The 8,457-nt window shown below is 43.2% G+C and overlaps 1 protein-coding gene across 1 annotated transcript in view; it reads left to right on the top strand.

The window, feature by feature from the left end:
• Positions 1–24: 24 nt before the first annotated feature.
• LOC140727095 (folate receptor gamma-like) overlaps positions 25–8,457 on the top strand; it is a 45,408-nt gene continuing 36,975 nt past the window's right edge. The window contains exon 1 of the mRNA XM_073044349.1: positions 25–466. The gene's annotated coding sequence lies outside the window, so the exon portion shown is untranslated. The remainder of the gene's footprint in view (positions 467–8,457) is intronic.

Genomic DNA, 8,457 nt, shown 5'->3' with positions numbered 1-8,457 from the left:
ACTAAACTAATCTCTTAGCTTATTATTGCCACATAGATTTTCCCGTATCCCTCTAAACTGCCCTATCCGTGTACCTTTTCAATCTTGTTAAATGTAAGACCATAAGACACAGAAGCAGAGTTAATCCATCCGGCTCCAGCATGGCTAATTTATATTCCCTTTCAACCCCGTTCTCCTGCCTTCTTCCCATAATCTTTGATGCTCTTATTAATCAAGAGCCTATCAACCTCAGCTTCAAGTACTGTATACCCTGAATTCCACAGATTTAGTGCCTCCTGGATAAAGAAATTCCTCCCCATTTTGTGACCTGCCTTGTAAATATTCTCTGTACTCTTTCTAGTCTTTCCTGTGACCAAAAGTGCAGCCTCACCAATGACTTGTAGAACTTCAACATAACATCCCAACTCTTGTACTCAGTGCCCTGTCTGAGGAAGGCCTGTGGGCTGGAGCTGTCTCAAATTTCAAAGTAAGTTTATTATCAAAGTACATACAATGCTAAAAAAAAATATTCACCCCCCCAGAAGTTTTCAAGTTTTATTATTTTACAGCATTGAATCACAGTGTTGTGAACAAAGCAGATGAGCTTAGAGCGTGGATCAGTACTTGGAGATATGATGTGGTGGCCATTACAGAGACTTGGATGGCTCAGGGACAGGATTGGTTACTTCAAGTGCCAGGTTTTAGATGTTTCAGAAAGGACAGGGAGGGAGGCAAAAAGGTGGGGGCGTGGCACTGTTGATCAGAGATAGTGTCATGGATGCAGAAATGGTGGACGCCATGGAGGGATTGTCTACGGAGTCTCTGTGGGTGGAGGTTAGGAATAGGAAGGGGTCAATAACTTTACTGGGTGCCCAATGGTAACAGGGATATCAAGGAGCAGATAGGGAAACAGATCCTGGAAAGGTGTAATAATAACAGAGTTGTCGTGATGGGAGATTTAATTTCCCAAATATCAATTGGCATCTCCCTAGAGCAAGGGGTTTAGATGGGGTGGAGTTTGTTAGGTGTGTTCAGGAATGTTTCTTGACACAATATGTAGATAAGCCTACAAGAGGAGAGGCTGTACTTGATTTGGTATTGGGAAATAAACCTGGTCAGGTGTCAGATCTCTCAGTGGGAGAGCATTTTGGAGATAGTGATCATAATTTTATCTCCTTTACAATAGCATTGGAGTTAGAAAAGTGTTTAATTTGAGTAAGGGGAATTATGAGGCTGTCAGGCAGGAAATTGGAGGCTTAAATGGGAAACAGATGTTCTCAGGTACGGAAGAAATGTGGCAAATATTCAGGGGATATTTGCGTGGAGTTCTGCATAGGTATGTTCCAATGAGACAGGGAAAGGATGGTAGGGTACAGGAACTGTGGTGTACAAAGGCTGTTGTAAATCTAGTCAAGAAGAAAAAAGCTTACAAAAGGTTCAGAGAGCTAGGTAATGTTAGATATCTAGAAGATTATAAGGCTACTAGGAAGGAGCTAAAGAAGAAAATTAGGAGAGCCAGAAGGGGCCATGAGAAGGCCTTAGTGGGCAGAATTAAGGAAAACCCCAAGGCATTCTACAAGTATGTGAAGAACCAGAGGATAAGTTGTGAAAGAATAGGACCTATCAAATGTGACAGTGGGAAAGTGTGTATGGAACCAGAGGAAATAGCAGAGGTATTCAATGAATACTTCAGTATTTACTATGGAAAAGGATCTTGGTGATTGTAGTGATGACTTGCAGCAGACTGAGAAGCTTGAACATGTAGATATTAAGAAAGAGGATACGCTGGAGCTTTTGGAAAACATCATGTTGGATAAGTCACCGGGACTGGACGAAATGTACCCCAGGCTACTGTGGGAAGTGAGGGAGGAAATTGCTGAGCCTCTGGCGATGATCTTTGCATCATCAATAGGGACAGGAGAGGTTCCGAAGGATTGGAGGGTTGCGAATGTTATTCCTTTATTTAAGAAAGGGAGTAGAGATAGCCCAGGAAACTATAGACCAGTGAGTCTTAACTCAGTGGTTAGTAAGTTGATGGAGAAGATCCTGAGAGGCAGGATTTATGAACATTTGGAGAGGCATAATATGATTAGGAATAGTCAGCATGGCTTTGTCAAGGGCAGGTTGTGCCTTACGAGCCTGATTGAATTTTTTGAGGATGTGACTAAACACATTGATGAAGGAAGAGCAGTAGACATAGTGTATATGGATTTCAGCAAGACATTTGATAAGGTACCCCATGCAAGGCTTATTGAGAGAGTAAGGAAGCATGGGATCCAAGGGGACATTGCTTTGTGGATCCAGAACTGGCTTGCCCATAGAAGGTAAGAGTGGTTGTAGACGGGTCATATTCCGTATGGAGGTCGGTCACCAGTCGGGTGCCTCAGGGATCTGTTCTGGGACCCTTAGTCTTCTTGATTTTTATAAATGACCTGGATGAGGAAGTGGAGGGATGGGTTATCAAGTTTGCTGATGACACAAAGGTTGGGGGTGTTGTGGATAGTGTGGAGGGCTGTCAGAGGTTACAGCGGGACATTGATAGGATGCAAAACTGGGTTGAGAAGTGGCAGATGGAGTTCAACCCAGATAAGTGTGATGTGGTTCATTTTGGTAGGTCAAATATGATGGCAGAATATAGTATTAATGATAAGACTCTTGGCAGTGTGGAGGATCAGAGGGATCTTGGAGTCTGAGTCCATAGGACACTCAAAGCTGCTGTGCAGGCTGACTCTGTGGTTAAGAAGGCGTACGGTGTATTGGCCTTCATCAATCATGGAATTGAATTTAGGAGCCTAGAGGTAATGTTGCAGCTATATAGGACCCTGCATCATATGGATTTCAGCAAGACATTTGATAAGGTACTCCATGCAAGGCTTATTGAGAAAGTAAGGAAGCATGGGATCCAAGGGGACATTGCTTTGTGGATCCAGAACTGGCTTGCCCACAGAAGGTAAGAGTGGTTGTAGACGGGTCATATTCTGCATGGAGGTCGGTGACCAATGGTGTGAAATCTTTGCATCATCAATGGGGATGGGAGAGGTTCCGGAGGATTGGAGGGTTGTGGATGTTGTTCCTTCATTCAAGAAAGGGAGTAGACATAGCCCAGGAAATTATAGACCTGTGAGTCTTACCTCAGTAGTTGGTAAGTTGATGGAGAAGATCCTGAGAGGCAGGATTTATGATAGGAATAATCAGCATGGCTTTGTCAAGGGCAGGTTGTGCCTTATGAGCCTGATTGAATTTTTCGAGGATGTGACTAAACACATTGATGAAGGAAGAGCAGTAGATGTAGTGTATATGGATTTTAGCAAGGCATTTGATAAGGTACCCGATGCAAGGCTTATTGAGAGAGTAAGGAGGCATGGGATCCAAGGGGACATTGCTTTGTGGATCCAGAACTGGCTTGCCCACAGAAGGCAAAGAGTGGTTGTAGACGGGTCATATTCTGCATGGAGGTCGGTCACTAGTGGTGTGCCTCAAGGATTTGTTCTGGGACCCTTACTCTTTGTGATTTTTATAAATGACCTGGATGAGGAAGTGGAGGGATGGGCTAGTAAATTTGCTGATGACACAAAGGTTGGAGGTGTTGTGGATAGTGTGGAGGACTGTCAGAGGTTATAGCTGGACATTGATAGGATACAAAACTGGGCTGAGAGATGGCAGATGGAGTTCAACCCAGTTAAGTGTGAAGTGGTTCATTTTGGTAGGTCAAATATGATGGCAGAATATAGTATTAATGATAAGACTCTTGGCAGTGTGGAGGATCAGAGGGATCTTGGAGTCTGAGTCCATAGGACACTCAAAGCTGCTGTGCAGGCTGACTCTGTGGTTAAGAAGGCGTACGGTGTATTGGCCTTCATCAATCATGGAATTGAATTTAGGAGCCTAGAGGTAATGTTGCAGCTATATAGGACCCTGCATCATATGGATTTCAGCAAGACATTTGATAAGGTACTCCATGCAAGGCTTATTGAGAAAGTAAGGAAGCATGGGATCCAAGGGGACATTGCTTTGTGGATCCAGAACTGGCTTGCCCACAGAAGGTAAGAGTGGTTGTAGACGGGTCATATTCTGCATGGAGGTCGGTGACCAATGGTGTGAAATCTTTGCATCATCAATGGGGATGGGAGAGGTTCCGGAGGATTGGAGGGTTGTGGATGTTGTTCCTTCATTCAAGAAAGGGAGTAGACATAGCCCAGGAAATTATAGACCTGTGAGTCTTACCTCAGTAGTTGGTAAGTTGATGGAGAAGATCCTGAGAGGCAGGATTTATGATAGGAATAATCAGCATGGCTTTGTCAAGGGCAGGTTGTGCCTTATGAGCCTGATTGAATTTTTCGAGGATGTGACTAAACACATTGATGAAGGAAGAGCAGTAGATGTAGTGTATATGGATTTTAGCAAGGCATTTGATAAGGTACCCGATGCAAGGCTTATTGAGAGAGTAAGGAGGCATGGGATCCAAGGGGACATTGCTTTGTGGATCCAGAACTGGCTTGCCCACAGAAGGCAAAGAGTGGTTGTAGACGGGTCATATTCTGCATGGAGGTCGGTCACTAGTGGTGTGCCTCAAGGATTTGTTCTGGGACCCTTACTCTTTGTGATTTTTATAAATGACCTGGATGAGGAAGTGGAGGGATGGGCTAGTAAATTTGCTGATGACACAAAGGTTGGAGGTGTTGTGGATAGTGTGGAGGACTGTCAGAGGTTATAGCTGGACATTGATAGGATACAAAACTGGGCTGAGAGATGGCAGATGGAGTTCAACCCAGTTAAGTGTGAAGTGGTTCATTTTGGTAGGTCAAATATGATGGCAGAATATAGTATTAATGGTAAGACTCATGACAGTGTGGATGATCAGAGGGATCTTGGGGTCTGAGTCCATAGGACACTCAAAGCAGCTGCGCAGGTTGACTCTATGGTTAAGAAGGTGTATGGTGTATTGGCCTTCATCAATCGTGGGATTGAGTTTAAGAGCCGAGAGGTAATGTTGCAGCTATATAGGAGCCTGGTCAGACCCCACTTGGAGCACTGTGCTCAGTTTTGGTCACCTCACTTCAGGAAGAATGTGGAATCTACAGTAAGGGTGCAGAGGAGATTTACAAGGATGTTGCCTGGATTGGGGAGCATTCCTTATGAGAATAGGTTGAGTGAACTCGGCCTTTTCTCCTTGGAGTGACAGAGGATGAGAGGTGACCTGATAAAGGTGTATAAGATGATGAGAGGCATCGATTTTGTGGATAGTCAGAGGCTTTTTCCCAGAGCTGAAATGGTTGCCACAAGAGGACACAGGTTTAAAGTGCTAGGGAATAGGTACAGAGGAGATGTTAGGGGTAAGTTTTTTTACTCAGAGTGGTGAGTGTGTGAAATGGGCTGCCAGCAACGGTGGTGGCGGCGGATACGATAGGGTCTTTTAAGAGGCTTTTAGATAGGTACATGGAGCTTAGTAAAATAGAGGGCTATAGGTAAGCCCAGTAACTTCTGAGGTAGGGACATGTTCGGCACAACTTTGTGCTGAAGAGCCTGTATTGTGCTGTAGGTTTTCTATGTTTCTGCAGTGAATTTGTTACGTACCCCACAACAGGTTAAAAGAACCAGCAGAAGTGGAACACATGAGTCTGGTTTTGCTACAACAAAGCACTATTTATTAGTATCTACATAATATAGTAATAAAACCAGATAAATCAAACAGGTTAGCAGAGTTTATGCATATATAAGTGTGTAAATATAAAACCCAAACTTCTTCAAGCTTAGGTGGTAAATGATAGTCTTACAATGGTATAGGAATGACATCAGTTCAGTTCGTGATACTGTATTGAAATGAGTAGACTGAGGAGAGAGAGAGAGGTGATTTGTTTTCCAAGTAAGCTGATGCTGTCGATTCTTCCACTTTTTGTCCTCCGAAGTCCTGTTAAAGTCACCGACTGTGACCACACAGAAGGTACCGTCTTCACACAGTAAAGCTAACAACCCAGACAAGGGTTAAACACATCGACAGCCTTCCACTGGTCACCCCTTTTCCACACTGTGAGCAAAACCCACCCTTCGTGGGCACTCAAAGCTCACCCAGTGTCTATTTCTGTCTGTTACTTCCGTGTGTTTGTCTGAAAAGCCCACTGACCTTGTATATATCCCAAACACGCTGAACGCCAGCTGTCCATCATATAGCTCCACCCTTTTGTAACCATGGCAACCCACGAGCTGTTCAGTGCTCTCTCTCTCTTTCTCTGAATCAGTGCACACACTCTCTCTCTTTTCAAAGGCACAGTCCATATTGAATAAACCTCAGGATCTCGTCACAGAATTTTATTTAGCTTTTTTGACACTGATTAGCAGAAAAAGACACTTCCATATCAAAACAGATCTCTACGGTGATCTAAATTAATTACACGTAGAAAACACAAAATAATTGATTGCTAAATATTCACCCCCTTCAAGTCAGTATTTAGTAGATGCACATTTGGCAGCAATTACAGCTTTGAGTCTGTGTGGCTAGGTCTCTATCAGCTTTGCACATCTGGATACTGCAATTCTTTACAAAACTGCTCAAGCTCTGTCAGATGGCATGGGGATTGTAAGTGAACAACCCTTTTCAAGTTCAGCCACAAATTCTCAATTGGACTGAGGTCTGGACTGTGATTTGGCCACTCCAGGACATTAACTTTGTTGTTTTGAAGCCATTTCTGTGTAGATTTGGCTTTATGCTCAGGGACATTGTCTTGGTGAAAAACAAATCTCCCAAGTTGCATTTCTCTTGCAGACTGTATCAGGTTTTCCTCCAGGATTTCTCTGTATTTTGCTGCATTCATTTTACCCTCTACCTTCACAACCTTCCAGGGGCTGCTGCAGTGAAGCATCCCCACAGCATGATGCAGCTACCACCATGCTTCATGGTAGGGATGGGGTGTTTCTGATGATGTGTAGTATTTGGCTTACACCAAGCATAGTGTTTGGTCTGATGGCCAAAAAGCTCAATTTTGGTTTCATCAGACCATAGAACCTTCTTCAAGCTGACTTCAGAGTCTCTCTTCTGGCACACTCTAGCCGAGATTTCATGTGAGAGTTTCAACAGTGGCTTTCTCTTTGCTACTCTCCCATAAAGCTGTGACCGGTGAAGCACCTGGGCAAGTTGATGTATGCGCAGTCTCTCCCATCTCAGCCACTAAAGCTCCAGAGTTGTCATAGGTCTTTTAGTGGCCTCCCTCACTAGTCCCCTTCTTTCACAGTCTCTCAGTTTTTGAAGATGGCCTGCTCTAGACAGATTTACAGCTGTGTCATATTCTTCCCACTTGTTGATGATTGACTACTCCAAGAGATGTTCAGTGACTTGGTAATTTTCTTACATCTGTCTGCTGACTTGTGCTGTGCAAAAACCTTTCACTGAATTGCTTGGAGTGTTCTTTTGTCTTCATGGTGTAGTTTTTGCCAGGATACTGACTCACCAGCAGTTGGACCTTCCAGGTACAGGTGTATTTTTACTACAGTCTATTGAAATACCTTGACTGCACACAGGTGATCTCCATTTAACTAATTATGTGACTTCTAAAACCAATTGGCTGCACCAGTGATGATGTGGTGTGTCATAATAAAGGGGGAGGGGTTGAATATTTCTGCAATCAATTATTTTGTGTTTTATATTTGTCATTTAGATCACTTTGCAGGGATCTGTTTTCACTTTGACACAAAAGCATCTTTTTCTGTTGATCAGTGTCAAAAAAGCAAAATTAAATCCACTGTGATGCAATGTTGTAAAACAAAAACACATGAAAACTTCCCAGGGTGGGGTGAATACTTTTTATAGGCACTGTATATGACACTATATAAAACCCTGAGATTCATTTTTTTGCAGGCATACTGAATAAATCTAATAACAATAATAGAATCAATAATAGAACCAACAGTGGTCAACCAATGTGCAAAGGACAACAACTGCAAATGCAAAAAGAAAGTGAAACAATAATAATAAGTAAGCAAGCAAGCAGTAAATATTGATAGCATCAGATAAAGAGTCCTTGAAAGTGAGTCCATGGGTTATGGGAGTAGTTCAGATTTGGAGCTAGTGAAGTTATCCCCTCTGGTTCAAGAGCCCGATGTTTGAGGGACAGTAATGATTCCTGAAGCTGGTGGTGTGTGAGTTCTGAGGCTCCTGATGGCAGCAGCGAGAAGAGAGCATGACCTGGGTGGTGGGAATCTCTGATGATGGATGTTGCTTTCCTGCGACAATGCTCCATGTAGATATGCTCAATGTTGGGGAGGGCTTTACCAGTGATGGACTAGGCTGTATCCACTACTTTTGTAGGGATTTCACATTCAAGGGCATTGGTGTTTCCATACCAGGCTGTGAGTCAACCAGTCAATATACTCTCCACCACATATCTATAGAAGTTTGTCGATGTTTTACATGTCATGCTGAATCTTCTAAGAAAGTAGAGGTGCTGCCGTGCTATCATTGTAATTACACTTTTATAGTTGTTGTCT

The sequence above is a fragment of the Hemitrygon akajei genome, chromosome 4 (assembly GCF_048418815.1).
Source record: "Hemitrygon akajei chromosome 4, sHemAka1.3, whole genome shotgun sequence".
In the NCBI taxonomy this organism is placed as follows: Eukaryota; Metazoa; Chordata; class Chondrichthyes; order Myliobatiformes; family Dasyatidae; genus Hemitrygon; species Hemitrygon akajei.
Note: the sequence above shows the minus strand (reverse complement) of the source record. Positions and strands in the feature narration are given on the sequence as shown.